Genomic DNA, 18,613 nt, shown 5'->3' on the forward strand with positions numbered 1-18,613 from the left:
AAATGATTAATTAATTATGCTATGCTTTGTAATTGGAAATGAAAAGTACTTTGTAATTAGGAGAAGGCTAATGATTCTTACTGTATTGGAATGACAAATGATTAATTAATTATGCTATGCTTTGTAATTGGAAATGAAAATGCTTTGTAATTAGGAGAAGGCTAATGATTCTTACTATATTGAAATGACAAGTGATTAATTATGCTTTGTAACTGGACAAGAATGAGATTACTATTGGAATGACAAATGATTAATTAACTATGCTATACTTTGTAACTGGAAAACAATGCGATTATTTAATAATGCTTTGTAACTAGGAAAAGAAGGTTACTGATTCTATGTAAAACAATTAATGAACATTCTTCTGTAATACTATATACATGGTACAGAAATGTTCAATAACTGGGCTATGAATGCCGCAAACTACTAATGAAGACTGTAATTGTCAATATTATGTGACTTAATGTCCTTTACCTTATGAGCTAACTACCCTGAATTACTGCAATGCCCATTTGTCCTGTTTATCCTAGTGATCATGGAGCACTATCTTTGGTTTTGCACTAATTCTACGTTGGTGTGCCTTGTAAGAGCGTGGTGTTGACACGACATGCTGTCCACCACCGTGAGCGATGAAGACGTTATTATGGTCCCACTGTTTGGTGTACCTAGTGTACTGCCAAAATGAAAACATGGAACATTACTACGACAGTTCAGTGTCTTGGCTACGCTGATAAATTCTGATGGGAAAAGAACTTCAAATTGTGTCACTTGGTGTTGTACTTCTGTGGAAAGATATGGACTTTCAGAACAGCTGTGTGCAATCTAAAGTGCTACAACCATGATGCAATCCTTCCCTTTCCTATCCTAATTCTTGTCACATAGTGAAAATCATTATTTTGCTAACATCATTTATGTTCATGGGTTATACATTTTTTTTCGATTCGCTGAAGTCCAGTGCGAGTACACTTATGTCACTGGTCGACATGATTTTTTGCCATTATGTTTATTTATTGCGAAAATGCTAAAGACATTTTTCGACTTGTTCTGAAGTACAGTATATGTGCACTCTTGTCTTTTATATTGTATATACATTTTTTATTTTGCTGATATGTTCTGAACTACAGTGCATGTGCACTCATGTTGTGTGTTACTATGTTTTCTACTGAACTTCAGTGCCTGTGCATTTTTCTCATTTTTCAATATGATTTGTACTCATTCTGTATACCTTTTATGATTTCCTGATATGTTCAATACTTCAGTGTGTATGCACTTATGTCATTTGTTACTCATTGTATATACATTTCATCATTTACTGATATGTTCATGTGCACTCATGTCACTTGTCAACATGATTTCTTTTTTTTTTTTTTTTTTTTTTTTGCCAGTCTGTTTATTTGTTCTGAATATGCTAAAGAATTTCTTCAGTGCCTGTGCACTTTGTTTTCTGTCAAATAATTTGTATATACAGTTTTCTGATTTACTACTATGTTTTGTACTCACATTTTGTCTTTGTCTGATATATTTTGTACTCGGTGCATGTGCACAACATTTAATTTATGTACTAAATTTGAATATTCTGTAAATTGTAAAAATTTCTTGCGATGGCAAGTCCAACTGACTCACCATCGCTGCCAAATTTTTGCCCCCCCCCCAGTGGAGGGTTATGAAACACGCATGTAACGTAGCAGCGATGGTGAGGCACGTTAAAATCTTTGACCAGAGAGCCTATTATCGTGGTTAGTATGCGCTTGACCTCGCGAGTGTTACGAGCAGTACTCTGTCAGTAGTCGTTGCGAGCAGTACGCGAGTTGCAGTAGGCCAGTGCACTCTGTCGATAGCAGTAGCTCAGTTCAGTTGCATCCAGCAGTACGCTAGTAGTCGTCATTCAGAGCAGTCGGTCAGTGGTAGCAGCCCAGTGCGGTTGTGTGATGTAGTCTGTCGGCAATACTGGTCAAGATGCTGAATAAGGTATATTGTTAATTAAGGTAATCATCAGATAATGTAAAGTTTATTTATTGTAATTAATTTCCAACAAGTGCCCCAATAATAACTTTGATTTCAAAGCAATTTTACTAAAAAAAAAAAAAAAAAAAATTATTAAATTCAACTAACGATTTCGTTCCACTTCCCTTAAAGAAAAGTTTCAGTTAAATTTCAAAAAAAAAAAGAATATTATTATTTGCAATGCAGTTCCTCCAAGCCGTGGGCAACAATAAGAGCAGAAATTTGACATGCAGTTATACTGAGGTAAGAATTTAATTATGATTTTTGCACAGGGCCAAAGACCGATGTTTCGGTTTAATTGAATTATCATTATCACTGAGATTTTCTTATCACTGAATGGACTTTAATTTTTTTTGTGAAGAACTTATATTTGAGTCAGATTGCGATTCTCACTTTTATTGTCATTAAATTTAATTGCTAGGGAGGTTATGCTTCTTGGATCCATTTCTATATAATATTGTCTTGTAAAATTTTTGTGGGGAGGTTACAAATGTCATCGGCGAACCTCAAAGTTTTCATTTCTTCTCCTTGGATTTTAATACCTACTCCAATTTTTCTTTTGTTTCCTTTACTGCTTGCTCAATATACAGATTGAATAACATCGGGGAGAGGCTACAACCCTGTCTCACTCCCTTCCCAACTACTGCTTCCCTTTCATGTCCCTCGACTCTTATAACTGCCATCTGGTTTCTGTACAAATTGTAAATAGCCTTTCGCTCCCTGTATTTTACCCCTGCCACCTTTAGAATTTGAAAGAGAGTATTCCAATCAACATTGTCAAAAGCTTTCTCTAAGTCTACAAATGCTAGAAACGTCGGTTTGCCATTCCTTAATCTTTCTTCTAAGATAAGTCGTAAGGTCAGTATTGCCTCACGAGTTCCAACATTTCTACGAAATCCAAACTGATCCTCCCCGAGGTCGGTTTCTACCAGTTTTTCCATTCGTCTGTAAATAATTCGTGTTAGTATTTTGCAGCTGTGACTTATTAAACTGATAGTTCGGTAATTTTCACATCTGTCAACACCTGATTTCTTTGGGATTGGAATTATTATATTCTTCTTGAAGTCTGAGGGATTTCGCCTGTCTCTTACTTCTTGCTCACCAGATGGTAGAGTTTTGTCAGGACTGGCTCTCCCAAGGCCGAAGTAGTTCTAATGGAATGTTGTCTACTCCGGGGGCCTTGTTTCGACTCAGGTCTTTCAGTGCTCTGTCAAACTCTTCACGCAGTATCGTATCTCCCATTTCATCTTCGTCTACATCCTCTTCCATTTCCATAATATTGTCCTCAAGTACATCGCCCTTGTATAGACCCTCTATATACTCCTTACACCTTTCTGCTTTCCCTTCTTTGCTTAGAACTGGGTTTCCATCTGAGCTCTTGATATTCATACAAGTGGTTCTCTTTTCTCCAAAGGTCTCTTTAATTCTCCTGTAGGCAGTATCTATCTTACCCCTAGTGAGATAAGCCTCTACATCCTTCCATTTGTCCTCTAGCCATCCCTACTTAGCCATTTTGCACTTCCTGTCGATATCATTTTTGAGGCGTTTGTATTCCTTTTCGCCTGCTTCATTTACTGAATTTTTATATTGTCTCCTTTCATGAATTAAATTCAATATTTCTTCTGTTATCCAAGGATTTCTACTAGCCCTCGTCTTTTTACCTACTTGATCCTCTGCTTACTTCATCCCTCAGAGCTACCCATTCGTCTTCTACTGTATTTCGTTCCCCCATTCCTGTCAATTGTTCCTTTATGCTCTCCCTAAAACTCTTTACAACCTCTGGTTTAATCAGTTTGCGCAGGTCCCATCTCCTTAAATTCCACCTTTCTGCAGTTTCTTCAGTTTTAATCTACAGTTCATAACCAATAGATTGTGGTCAGAGTCCACATCTGCCCCTGGAAATGTCTTACAATTTAATACCTGGTTCCTAAATCTCTGTCTTACCATTATGTAATCTATCTGATACCTTTTAGTGTCTCCAGGGTTCTTCCATGTGTACAACCTCCTTTTATGATTCTTGAACCAAGTGTTAGCTATGATTAAGTGATGCTCTGTGCAAAATTCTACCAGACTGCTTCCTCTTTCATATCTTTCCCCCAATCCATATTCACCTACTATGTTTCCATCCCTCCCTTTTCGTACTCTCGAATTCCAGTCACCCATGACTATTAAATTTTCGTCTCCTTTCACTACCTGAATAAATCCTTTTATCTCATCATACATTTCATCGATTTCTTCATCATCTGCAGAGCTAGTTGGCATATAAACTTGTACTACTGTAATAGGTGTGGGCTTCGTGTCTGTCTTGGCCACAATAATGCGTTCACTATGCTGTTTGTAGTAGGTTACCCGCACTCCTATTTTTTTATTCATTATTAAACCTACTCCTGCATCACCGCTATTTGATTTTGTATTTATAACCCTGTATTCACCTGACCAGAAGTCTTGTTCCTCCTGCCACCGAACTTCACTAATTCCCACTATATATAACTTTAACCTATCCATTTCCCTTTTTAAATTTTCTAACCTACCTGCCCGATTAAGCGATCTGACATTCCACGCTCCGATCCGTAGAATGCCAGTTTTCTTTCTCCTGATAACGACGTCCTCCTGAGTAGTCCCCGCCCGGAGATCCGAATGGGGGACTATTTTACCTCCGGAATATTTTACATAAGAGGACGCCATCATCATTTAACCATACAGTAAAGCTGCATGCCCTCGGCAAAAATTACGGCTGTAGTTTCCCCTTGCTTTCAGCCGTTCGCAGTAGCACAACAGCAAGGCCGTTTTGGTTAATGTTACAAGGCCAGATCAGTCAATCATCCAGACTGTTACCTCTGCAACTACTGAAAAGGCTGCTGCCCCTCTTCAGGAACCACACGTTTGTCTGGCCTCTCAACAGATACCCCTCCGTTGTGGTTGCACCTACGGTACGGCTATCTGTATCGTTGAGGCATGCAAGCCTCCCCACCAACGGCGAGGTCCATGGTTCATGGGGGGAGGTAAAATTAAAGTGTAAAATTAAAGTGTTAAATTACTTGAGCATGATCAGCTCCAGAAAACGATGGAGTGCGCTTTACTTACTTACAATCCTAATGCCTCAGTGTGTAGTGCATGTCCAGTGGTTAATAAAACAATAAACACATGTATTTATACATAAGTGCTTGTGTGGGCTGATTCTATAGAAACTAGTGCGTCGGTCTGGAGCAAGGCTAGAATCCCAGGGAGGCAACATAGACATAACGAAGGCCGTGGTTTACAAAGTGTTCTCAGTTGGCTGAGGCAAGCCGGGACAGTAGCCACGGGACGTGCCGCTTTTTGAGTGATTACTGACAGGAAAGTAGTCTGATCGACCCTTGCTACTTCTCTTCACACTACTTTCTTGGGACGAGTGTTACCTTCAGCCCGCATCTCGTGGTCGTGCGGTAGCGTTTGTCGCTTCCCACGCCTGGGTTCCCGGTTTCGACTCCCGGCGGGGTCTGGGATTTTCTCTGCCTCGTGATGGCTGGGTGTTGTGTGATGTCCTTAGGTTAGCTAGGTTTAAGTAGTTCTAAGTTCTAGGGGACTGATGACCGTAGATGTTAAGTCCCATAGTGCTCAGAGCCATTTGAACCATTTTTGTTACCTTCAGGACCGATATCACTGCCGCTTGTGATACATTTGGAGACTCCTGTCAGCCTGACTAAAGTTAGTTTTCTTCTTTTGACAACCCTGTGAGTCGTTATCTTAAATGAAAGCATAATCGTGGTATTACTTTTACTATCTATTCCTCAAAATAAACACGGCGTCCACTGCAAAAAAGAATGTCCAAAAAGAGGGTGTCAAATTACTTTGTGTAATAAAAGCAAGAAGAATAATTGGCAAAAGAGTTCCGAAGCTGGAGAGATTTGACAACAGTGATGATCGAAGAAAGGGAAATTAGCGGAAGATATAAGTTGAAGTTTGTGTTGGAGAGGGCGTTGGAGTTGTGTAGTCCATGCAGCACTTGTCACAGTGCTGTGGAAGAATAATGGCTAGCATTCCTGCATAGAAAATATGGAGACCTGGGTTCAAGTCACTGCAGTAGCACAAATTTTAATTCATTTCTTTACCTTCCATCACTACCGTACATCAAGGTGAGACTCAAATGTCTTGAGGAAAGTTTAGTTATAAAGTCCATAGATTTTGTTTGCGATCTCTCCTGCACTGCTAGCAGCGCCATCCCTCACAACAGGAGGTAAACTGCGAAAAGGCTTCCTCTGTGCTTTTTCTTTATCAAGTACATGCCTCCATGGATTGCTAAGTGTATAGTTGGTGACTATACTGAAGTTGTTTTCCTGAAGTCTAGTTTCAACTGCTTCTCTGTTTACAGAGTCCCAATAGGTCAATACGTGAGCAAGTATTCTCCTTTCTTCTAACAAAATCTTGCGCTTATTTAACAGGTTGTGCTCCTGTCGCAGCTGATACCCACCAGTTAGTACTAATCACCTAGCGTACTTGCTGCTACCCTACTTATACCATAGATTGCTAGGGACTGCTCCTCTATGCTCGTGTAGTGCATTCGGGATTTGTTCCATGTTTGTCCCTGGTCATCTTCAGTTTGTTTCGCCTTCGAGACTTCTGTGTGCGTGTGCCTGTTCATCGTCACTCTGTCATCGTCTCCATCTCGCCGCCATCTCGTCGCTGCTCCACTGTCGCCACCGCTGTTGCTGGTGCCGCCATCAACGCCGCCGACACCGACTTCATCACCCATTCATCAACTGCTAACTTCACTGCCCCCATGGCTTCTCCAGCCATGGCCACTGTTTACACCTGCCCCTCCCAATCGTCTACAACTGCCACTTGAAACACTTACACCTTCCATCAAGCCTATCCCCCTTACCCAGTTCTCTCCGGGCAGAACATCCTCAGTAGCTCAGTAGCACCGTCTTCAGATCCAGCACAAGGACCAGCATCACCAAGTACAGCACCAGCACCAGTACTGCCACCACCATATGTTGCCACCATCATACATTGATCCACTTTTGATATCACTGTCGACTCAGCCAGGTGTTTCTACAGTGGATTCCTGGAGTGGATTCCTGGACTGTGGTATGGTTCTCATCGAAACCCCCTTCAAACAATCCCATCTTCTGTTTACCCCAGTCAGGCCCACCACACCCTCCTTACCTACACCCATCTGGACGACCGCCAAACACCTCAGCAGTGATTCTGCCCCCACCCGTGATTCCAAAAAGACACCTAGACAAAAAAACACCCATCCAGTCTGCCACTACATTCACAGAACATCATACCTGGCTCCTCTCTGTTCCTGACTCCAGCTTCCTCAAATCCAACCCCCCCCCTCTCTCCTTATCATATCCCCTGATCCAGAATCCATAGCAAACTCCCCCAGAAAATCTCCTGTCTCACTCTTGGTCCCTATCTAATTTCACACCCTGTTCCCTAACCACACAGACCAACCAAACACAATCTTCTCACCATCACTCCATCCTCCCCGTTGTGATCAGAGGGACCAATCCTGAGACCATGATGGAGCAGTTAGAGTCTGAGCATAACATATCATTGACGATTCTCGCCCACCCTTCAAAGTACGCATCTTTGCTGAATACCCATCCATAGTTGACCACATTTTCTGCCAAGGATCGCTGATCTACAAACAATGACACACCACTGAGCCATCCAAATCCTGAAATAAATCCTACCACTGCCAACGATGCATAATGACAACGACAACCGAACCACAAAAGCCCTACTACCTGACCCAAATCTACATCCCACCATATTCTCAAGTAGTGCCCTAACCACACTTCCCCACCCTCATGTATCACCTGTGCCCTACCCCACCTTAACTATTCTTCCAAGTGCAAGACTCTCCCACAGCTGAAGAAATCATCCGCTTTATGACCATAGTTCTTCACAACATTCAGCCTTTCCAGAGGCCACACACCCTACTCCAAATTTCCCTTGCTGCCTGCTCTGTCTTCCATGTCAACACACAAGCCACATATTCTGACAACCAGGTCCGCTTTCCTTCTTTTCACTCGACTTGACATCCTAGCTCAAACCCACTTGAGCCACACATCCCCTAGACCACTTCTCACCCTAAATAATGGCACCCCACAATATCCACTCTTTTTCAGCCAACAAACACCTCTTCATGCACACCCTGATGCTTTCATCCGGAACGAAACCTTGCTCTAAGCTAATCAAACTATTTGCACTACACGACACATCCTTCACTGAACAGATCATCTTCTCCCTATGACCTTAGGTGAAGTGGCTATTGGCCACCACTAGAAGCTCCCTGTTCCCTCTGCAACACTCTTATCAAACACTTTATTCTCACTCTCTTTGTGAAAATCATAACTGTGTACCTGTGCCACTATCTATGTCAGACTGCATCATCCCATTCCACACGACTTCTTCGCCCACATACATCATACCTTTACAATCCTACCCTTAACATCCATAGCCAGTCCACCGCTGAACTCCAGCAGTGACATCAGTTTACTGACTCCCTCTATGGTTACTTAGTCCTTCTCCCTCTGCATACCTGTCCATAAAGTAATTCCACTGCTGATGTTATCCTCACCCCTCCTAACCTCCTCGACCTCATTGGAAGCGACCATCTTCATGTCCTTCCTATTATCCCCTACACCACACACTCTACCCATGCAACCCACTCCTCCTGCCTCTCCCAAATACATCCCGGACAGCTCCTGCAGCTATTGGGATGCCTAAAGGGAATTCATTGCCACTGAACTCCAAAGATCCCCATGACACCCACCACGCTGTCACCTTCCTGCAACAGACCTTGCCAAACGCCACAGCCCACCACATTACGACATCCCACACTCTCTCCATGTGCTCTCCCACACCTCCATGAATCCTGTAACCTTCACCGATCCTTCCTGCAGACCGATGACCAAGACACACTTCACGCCACTGAAATTTACGACACATGCGACACAAGTTGAATGCATGTTGAAAGCCCCATTTTGCTATAAACATCCAAAAACAATAACACCACACTGAAATAAACGTTTCCAAGTACTGGAAGGCATTTCACTGTCTTAATGGAAACGCTGCTCCCTCCTACCCCCTGCTGCGCGATAACCACCCTCACCCCAATAACCTAAGCAAAGCCAATCACTTCGTGTCCCACCTCTCCGCCACATTCACCATCATAGATGACCCCAACTTCGATTAGTCCTTATTCCTTATGACGAACATACCAATACCTGTGGGACCATAACTTTTCCCGGCGAATTGAATGTTCAAATAACTAACGAGTTTGCTGCCAGGTAACGTCGTCGACCACCGCCGATATTTCGACAGGAGCACACCCTGCCATTCTCAAGGCACAACTACAAGAAGAAAGCAATGTGCAAGGGAATTTAATACCTCGGTTCACAGAGAAGAAACAAGGAAGAACCCACACTCAGAACAAGTAACCGTAGAGTCAACACAACTCCAAAGATAACCAACATCAGAAATATCGAACGTGACTATTAGTCAACAGGTGAGGTAGTACTAATTCTGTACCTAAGTTTTTTGATTGGAGACAGAGCCGGATTCCAAGCAGAATTTAAACAAAATCCACTACCTCTGTTTATAAGGTTTCTTGATAGTTCGATTTCAACAGCTTCCTTAATAACATTATTCCAATAGCTGGACGTGCAAGCCAGAATCTCCGTGTTGTTGTATTCCGTAGAATGACCGGTGTCAAGGCAATGTTGTGTAATAGCGGATTTGCTCGGCTGTTGTAAGCGTGTGTGACGCTTATGTTCAATACACCGGTCTTCCATAGTCCTGATTGTCTGACCAATATATGACATGCCACAACTGCAAGGAATGCGATAGACACCAGGCTTACGCAAACCAAGGTCATCTTTTACGGACGCCAACAGGGCCTTAATTCAGAAGGTGGTCGAAAAACACATTTCACATCATATTTCCGCAAAATACGGCCAATCCCGTTGGAAATGCTTCCTGCGTAAGGCAAAAAGGCCGTAGACTTGGGTGCCACTCCGCTGCCATCGTCACTCACTCGTTGCACAGAAGGCTGATAACGCAACACACGTTTGACCTGCCTCTCACTATAACCATTCTGACGAAAGGTGACTTCGAGATGTGAAATATCAGCTGCCAAACTTTCAGGGTCTGAGATAACGTGGGCCCTGTGAACCAAGGTACGAAGTACTCCTTCATGCTGAGCTGGATGGTGACAACTATCAGCTCGCAGATACAAGTCAGTGTTAGTAGGCTTCATATAAACAAAATGTCCCAACGTACCATCAGTCTTCCTTCTGACTAACACATCAAGGAAGGGAAGGCATCCATTCTTTACCACCTCCATAGTGAACTGAATATTCGATTGGATTGAATTCAGGTGTTCCAAAAACCGGTTTAAATTCTCACTACCATCAGGCCAAGCAACAAAACTATCGTTGAAACCATCCCGTCTCCTCCGTATCTCTTTTGTTGCGCAACCTTCCCTTCTACAATAACCTATGAAACCTTCCCTTAGGATTTCTATCTCTTGCTTAATAATAACAAATGAAATCTTACCTTCGAAATTAATTCTCTATCTCAATCTTCGCATACAAATTTAAATGCTGCTTACTAAAAGTGATTTTCTTATTATTTCGACGAAAGATAGAATGTGTCCTCGTCGTGGCTCTCACTCTTTACCTGCAATAACCCAAAACTGTTCCTTACCTTTTTTACTGTTACTGGATCGCCAACTGTCTGCTACATCGAACTGCGATATGAATATACTTACTCTGTTTTACTGTACTCTATTAGCTGCTGGTGGGCTGTCATAATAAGTGGCTGTATTTATTACCAAAGCTGACGTTATTCTTTAATAGCAAAGCTGATGTTATTCTTTAATTAATTTGACTGAAGTTACGTAATTCATACAGAATGAGATTTTCACTCTTGGGCGGAGTGTGCGCTGATATGAAACTTCCTGGCAGTTAAAACTGTCTGCCCGACCGAGACTCGAACTCGGGGCCCTTGCCCGCGAAAGGCAAAGGTCCCGAGTTCGAGTCTCGGTCGGGCACACAGTTTTAATCCGCCAGGAAGTTTCTTACATAATTCATAGTTAAACTTTTTCTTGACAGCAATAAAATTTTGCAAAGTTTTACGTTGATGGTTTTTGGGATGCATTATAATCAGTAATGCAATATTGCTGGCAAAAATTAATTATATTCAGAATGAAACGATTTTAGAAACGTCCGAGTGGGACTTACTTTTTACAATAATCTTACAACTACCATTACGCAAACATACCTTCAGTAGTCTTGAGTTTCTCAAAAAATAATTCAATAATATTAGTTCCTCTTATGAAAATACACTCCTGGAAATGGAAAAAAGAACACATTGACACCGGTGTGTCAAACCCACCATACTTGCTCCGGACACTGCGAGAGGGCTGTACAAGCAATGATCACACGCACGGCACAGCGGACACACCAGGAACCGCGGTGTTGGCCGTCGAATGGCGCTAGCTGCGCAGCATTTGTGCACCTCCGCCGTCAGTGTCAGCCGGTTTGCCGTGGCATACGGAGCCCCATCGCAGTCTTTAACACTGGTAGCATGCCGCGACAGCGTGGACGTGAACCGTATGTGCAGTTGACGGACTTTGAGCGAGGGCGTATAGTGGGCATGCGGGAGGCCGGGTGGACGTACCGCCGAATTGCTCAACACGTGGGGCGTGAGGTCTCCACAGTACATCGATGTTGTCGCCAGTGGTCGGCGGAAGGTGCACGTGCCCGTCGACCTGGGACCGGACCGCAGCGACGCACGGATGCACGCCAAGACCGTAGGATCCTACGCAGTTCCGTAGGGGACCGCACCGCCACTTCCCAGCAAATTAGGGACACTGTTGCTCCTGGGGTATCGGCGAGGACCATTCGCAACCGTCTCCATGAAGCTGGGCTACGGTCCCGCACACCGTTAGGCCGTCTTCCGCTCACGCCCCAACATCGTGCAGCTCGCCTCCAGTGGTGTCGCGACAGGCGTGAATGGAGGGACGAATGGAGATGTGTCGTCTTCAGCGATGAGAGTCGCTTCTGCCTTGGTGCCAATGATGGTCGTATCCGTGTTTGGCGCCGTGCAGGTGAGCGCCACAATCAGGACTGCATACGACCGAGGCACACAGGGCCAACACCCGGCATCATGGTGTGGGGAGCGATCTCCTACACTGGCCGTACACCACTGGTGATCGTCGAGGGGACACTGAATAGTGCACGGTACATCCAAACCGTCATCGAACCCATCGTTCTACGATTCCTAGACCGGCAAGAGAACTAGCTGTTCCAACAGGACAATGCACGTCCGCATGTATCCCGTGCCACCCAACGTGCTCTAGAAGGTGTAAGTCAACTACCCTGGCCAGCAAGATCTCCGGATCTGTCCCCCATTGAGCATGTTTGGGACTGGATGAAGCGTCGTCTCACGCGGTCTGCACGTCCAGCACGAACGCTGGTCCAACTGAGGCGCCAGGTGGAAATGGCATGGCAAGCCGTTCCACAGGACTACATCCAGCATCTCTACGATCGTCTCCATGGGAGAATAGCAGCCTGCATTGCTGCGAAAGGTGGCTATACATCGTCCTAGTGCCGACATTGTGCATGCTCTGTTGCCTGTGTCTATTGCCTGTGGTTCTGTCAGTGTGATCATGTGATGTATCTGACCCCAGGAATGTGTCAATAAAGTTTCCCCTTCCTGGGACAATGAATTCACGGTGTTCTTATTTCAATTTCCAGGAGTGTAGTTAGCTGATGTCTCTGTACATCCGTTTATAATCTCTTGGAAATCATAGCTGGAGGCTGGCAGGCACACCGCTCCTCTCAACCTCTCGCTCCAGACCAGCTACCGACTCGCTTCACATCTCGCTTACTACTGACTTCCTACGAACGCTAAAGTGCGGTCTCTCCCGCCAACAATGCTTTCTGGTGCTGAAAATCCCTGCTACCATTACAAAATGTATCAATGCGCGGTCTTTCCCGCTCTTTTCTTAAAACGTATCCATACGCGGTCCCTACCACCCTTTTTAAAATTATATAAATGTGCGGTCTCTCCCGCCAACAATATTTTGGTGCAGACGTTCCCTGCTAACACAATTATTTCCAAAATGACAAATATTAGTTATTCCTGCTTAATACTATTAATAAAATATATATATCTTTCATAAATTGTGGTTTGACAATAGAAATAGACACGTCTTACGTCGTCTACATATCTGAAAAAACACGCAGGTTTCAAGGTCTCTGACTCCAATGCACGTTCGTCAAGGTCTTGCATAAACAAATTGGCCACAATAGGTGACAACGGGCTTCCCATTGCAACTCCATCAGTCTGTTCGTAGTACTGACCATTGGATAAAAAGTAAGTGGGTCAGCACATGTCGAAACAAATTGTTAACTCGACACCAAACTTAACATCAATTAGCTGCAACGAATCAGAGAGAGGAACGCGCGTGAAAAGAGAAACCACATCAAAACTAACTAAAATATCTGAGTCATTCAAACGCAATCCCTGCAATCGACGTAAGAAATCTGCAGAGCTCTTAATGTGGTGTACACACCTACCTACTAGTGGGCTCAACAAACTAGCAAGATGTTTAGCTACACGATATGTCGGAGCACCAATATTAGAAACAATAGGTCTCAACGGGACAGCCTCTTTATGAACCTTACGGAGGCCATATAATCTATCTGACACAGTACAGTAAGAATTAAGACTCTTGATAGTCTCCTGTGATAAAGAACTTTTCTTCAGGAGGTTATAAGTCTTTCTCTCAACACTCTTAGTAGGGTCAGCACCGATTTTGCGATACGCCGAATCAGAAAGTAGACACTGCATCTTTTGAAAGTAATCGTGTTTGTTCAACGAAATCGTGGCATTTCCCTTGTCCGTTGGTAAAATAACAATATAAGGGTCCCATCTGAGTGAACGTAAAGCAGCCGCCTCAGCTGCTGTAATGTTACACTTGGGTGGACGGGCCGCAGTCAACACACGACAAGCTTCCCTCCTGACCTCTTCCGCAGCCTCGGAAGGTAGTTTATAAACAGCCTGTTCAGTAGAACTAATAAAATCAACGACTGGCACCTCTTAGGCGTCGGTGCGAAATTCAGTCCTTTCCCCAGGGAAAGGGAACGTGCATTGGAGTCAGCGACCTTGAAACCGGCGTGTATTTTCAGATATGTAGACGACACTTTTGTTGTTTGGTCTCATGGTAGTGAGAATTTAAACCGGTTTTTTGGAACAACTGAATTCAATCCACCCGAATGTTCAGTTCGCTATGGAGGTGGAAAAGATAAGATGCCTTCCCTTCCTTCATGTGTTGGTCAGAAGGAAGACTGATGGTAAGTTGGGACATTTTGTTTATAGGAAGCCTACTAACACTGACTTGTATCTGCGAGCTGATAGTTGTCACCATCCAGCTCAGCATGAAGGAGTACTTCGTACCTTGGTTCACAGGGCCCACGTTATCTCAGACCCTGAAAGTCTGGCAGCTGAGCTAGCACATCTCGAAGTCACCTTTCGTCAGAATGGTTATAGTGAGAGGCAGATCAAACGTGCGTTGCGCCATCAGCCTTCTGTGCAACGGGTGAGTGACGATAGCAACGAAGTGGCACCTAAGTCTATGGCCTTTTTGCCTTACGCAGGAAGCATTTCCAACGGGATTGGCCGTGTTTTGCGGAGGTATGATGTGAAATGTGTTTTTCGACCACCTTCTAAATTAAGGCCCCGATTGGCGTCCGTAAAAGATGACCTTGGTTTGCGTAAGCCTGGTGTCTATCGCATTCCTTGCAGTTGTGGCATTTCATTTATTGGTCAGACAATCAGGACTGTGAAAGACCGGTGTATTGAACATAAGCGTAACACACGTTTACAACAGCCGAGCAAATCCGCTATTGCAGAACATTGCCTTGACACCGGTCATCCTACGGAATACAACAACACGGAGATTCTGGCTTGCACGTCCAGCTATTGAGATAGTTATAAAATAAATTAAAAAAATGTTATTTTAAATCTGTTAATTATTCTATCTGTATGATGGTGATTGTGATTGCAATTGTATTTGCTTATCTGGAACGTGGACGTTTAATTATTCGGTATCAGACGCTTGACAATGGCTTTTCGTAAAGGCAATGTTACTCGTAGTTGACCGTGAAATAAAACTGAATAATCGGACTTCGTAATTAAATCGTTTCCAAAGACTGCTGCGGTAGGTGCGGACTCATAATCTAAATCTCAATATTACAATAATTTGCCAGCCATGCCAATACGTCGTACAGAGGTGATTGTCTACTAAACATAAAAAAGTTACACAGTTAGTTAAATCAGATATATTCAATGAATAAGCCTACAGTTCATAATCCTACTTACTTTTATAAATATAAATTCTTTACAGAATCGAGTGCCTAGTGTGGTTGCAACTCGCAGTATTCTTCTATAACATGAAATATGGCGGTGTGCCAGACAATAAAATAAAATACGTGCTTCTCGCACCACTTCAACCAGAGCTCTCCCTTTCTTAATCAAACATAAGAGTAACGTAATTGTGCTTTTGTTTTATCAGCGACACAGCGCTGCAGTTGTGTGCCATAGGCTTTATTTATTTGTCACTGATTATTTATTTAATTAATATTTCGCGTTTCCGAGGAAACTCACGCTCGGCATGCAAATGTGCCTTTATATTGCCCCCTGAATTGCGAGGCGAAAGGACACACCTGCAGGCGAGCAATTCACCTAAAGGCACAAGAAAATCTAAGTTATCTACAACTATTTACATGACTTACATTACACATTATACACATTATATACAAAATTTGAATGACGCGGGTGCGGCGTAAAAGTTCTTATGTTGGCAGATAGAGTGCGCGCATGCGCAGAAGCGTCTGTGTAACTGCGGCACTGCCGTTATATCGTACAGTTAGATCACGCGGCACAGTATTGCAGTTCATATTGTTCGTGTGCGCGCGTTTTTCAGTCGTTGCACAAAGAAAATATTCAACCAAGATTACATATGAAGACTACATTCTATGACAGGTAACTTAGTTTTAAATTTACAATATTTGTTATAACACAATACAACTTAGATTGTTGAATGTTCTTAGTTACATAGTATTGTTTTGAAATACTTCAAAGAAAAATGTCCGTATTTTTCAGGTGCGTTGACCTATACACATCGTGTCGTTATTACAGTTCATATTCATCCGCTGCACAATAATTTTTTACAGGTTAGTATCATCGTGGTAAAGTTTTTTGATCACAGTAACATCGTTGTATAACAACGTGATTAATACATAAGCGTGTCCATTTCTCATTTCCATTATAGTCGTAGTGATGCAGTTCGTTGTGACTAAAAGCATTGCTTATTACAGATCAGACGTGACCCGTCGAGTAATTGGTCCACGTGCAGTTCGTTTTTTACATTCCGTGGAAGCTTGGTTGCAGAACCTCGGACGGCACATAGCTGGCGTCGATCCTTGGACAGTCCAGGTAAGAGTGTCCGTCACATTTCGAGAACATTTCATTCCCTGAAGTTCCAACCAAAATTCTTCCACCCGTCGTGTTGTTTTCTGGACAGGCACTTTGTGTCCATTTAATCCAGTTAACATCTTGCAGTTGGGTACTGTAGTAATATCACTAGACGATGCACGAATTATGTACTTCACATTTTCAGTTTTTTTTTTTTTTTAATATAGCTCACCTAAATGTTCGTAGTTATTAATCAAGGAAATCGTTCATCGCGTTTACATTGATACGCTGCATAATGAATGGCATTAACAGTTTCTTTCACATAGGTTTCCGCGTAGTTGCAGAGTTAGTAATGTTCGTTAATGTCCGTGAACAGTGGTTCACTATGCAATGTCTTTTTGGCACTCGTTTTGTTCAAATTTTTACATAGTAACAGTTACACTATACATCAGTTAAAAAAATAAGTAATTATACATACACACGTCACATATTTTCTTAGCATAAACATAATATAGTTTCACATAAACGTGTTTACATCATCATTACATCGCTATAGGTTATTACATTGTGTCACATTTGATTACATGAATTGCAGATATTTACATCCTCTTTAGCGGTTTTGCTGGGATATTATCGATGTTTTTTGTTTTGTCATCTGAAATTAAGATAGGTTAGACACAACATTCATTACATCAGTAGGCAAGACCAGGCGTTTTCACTACTCAATAAATATTCAAAATAGTAAGAGAGAGAAAATGTTCGATTCCTCGCGTTTTTGTGCGTGTGTGTAGAGTGTCTGCGTGGCCTTGACTACTGATAGATGCTTTTCGTGTTGAGAGATGTGCGTCTAATCTATTTCTCAAAGTAAAAGATCGCTTCACAGATGACGTCTGTCAGTTCGTCAGGTGTCACACCAAGTCAGTGGTACCTTCAGCAACAAATGTTCCGTGAAAATTAATATGTCATCCACTGCTACGTAATCATAAATTTTACTTTAATATTCCGTCTTTCAGGTGGAGGCGCGCGCTGAAAGAAGAGTTCTTCTGTCTTCAACTGCGTCACTGGAACCGCTGAAATGAAAATTTCTATACTACTTATTATCTGTGTTGTAACAACAGAGTTTTTCGAGTTGCTTAGCAATATTTTGATGGGTATGACTTTGACATTATTCAGCATGAAATGCTCTAAGATCTCGGTGTGCGTATAGCCCAATAATTTTGTTAGTTCTAGGATGTTGTAACAGATACGCACCAGGATGCGGTATGTTAACAATTATATAAGGTCCTTCATATAGCAGACGCCACTTAGCGTTGCGTCGTTTGAGTGCTACAGATTTATGATGAGTACGAAGTAGTACAAGCATTCCTACCTCGAATTTTTGTTTTCTTTTTATTATGTTTCTGTGATGTTTGTTTCGTATTTGTGCGTGATGTGTCAATGTAGTCAATACTTCTTTTATTTTCTGTTCAGGTGTGATTTCCTTGTCTGACAACTTAGGTAATGGTTCTATCCACTGATCGTTCTGTTTGCAATTGAACATGATCTCGTTAGGTGTGTAATTCGTATCGTAAATATTTAAGTTATTGTGTACGTCTTCGAAAAGACTTAGGTAGGACACCCAATTAGTATGTTTTGATGAAATATAGGTCCTCATGAATCGACTTAATTCTCGGAAAAGTCTCTCAGTCGCGTTACATTGTGGACTAAACCTCGAAATAAATGTACTTTTAATGTTAGTGTCCTTCAAGAAATTTCTCCATTTGTACCCAGAGTAGTATGCTGCATTATCTGATAGAATTGCTTTAGGTTTTCCCACGTGCGTCAGGTAATCACTTGAGAATCTTCGTATTATAGCATTTGCAGTGGTGGATTTTAAAGCATAAAGTTTTACATGTTTAGAAAATATATCGTAAAAAGCTAAGATATATTTGACGCCTCCAGAGCTTGCTGGATGCGGTCCACTGATGTCAGTACACAGAATTTCCAGGGGTTTACTGGGTAAAATAGAATGTAAATCTGTTTTTGTGGATAAATTCTGAGGTTTTGATTTTTGACATATGACACATGTTTTTAGTTCCCTGTAAATTTTTCTTCTCATATTGCTAAAATAACAGTATGTACTGAGCTT

Source organism: Schistocerca americana, chromosome 1 (assembly GCF_021461395.2).
Source record: "Schistocerca americana isolate TAMUIC-IGC-003095 chromosome 1, iqSchAmer2.1, whole genome shotgun sequence".
In the NCBI taxonomy this organism is placed as follows: domain Eukaryota; kingdom Metazoa; phylum Arthropoda; class Insecta; order Orthoptera; family Acrididae; genus Schistocerca; species Schistocerca americana.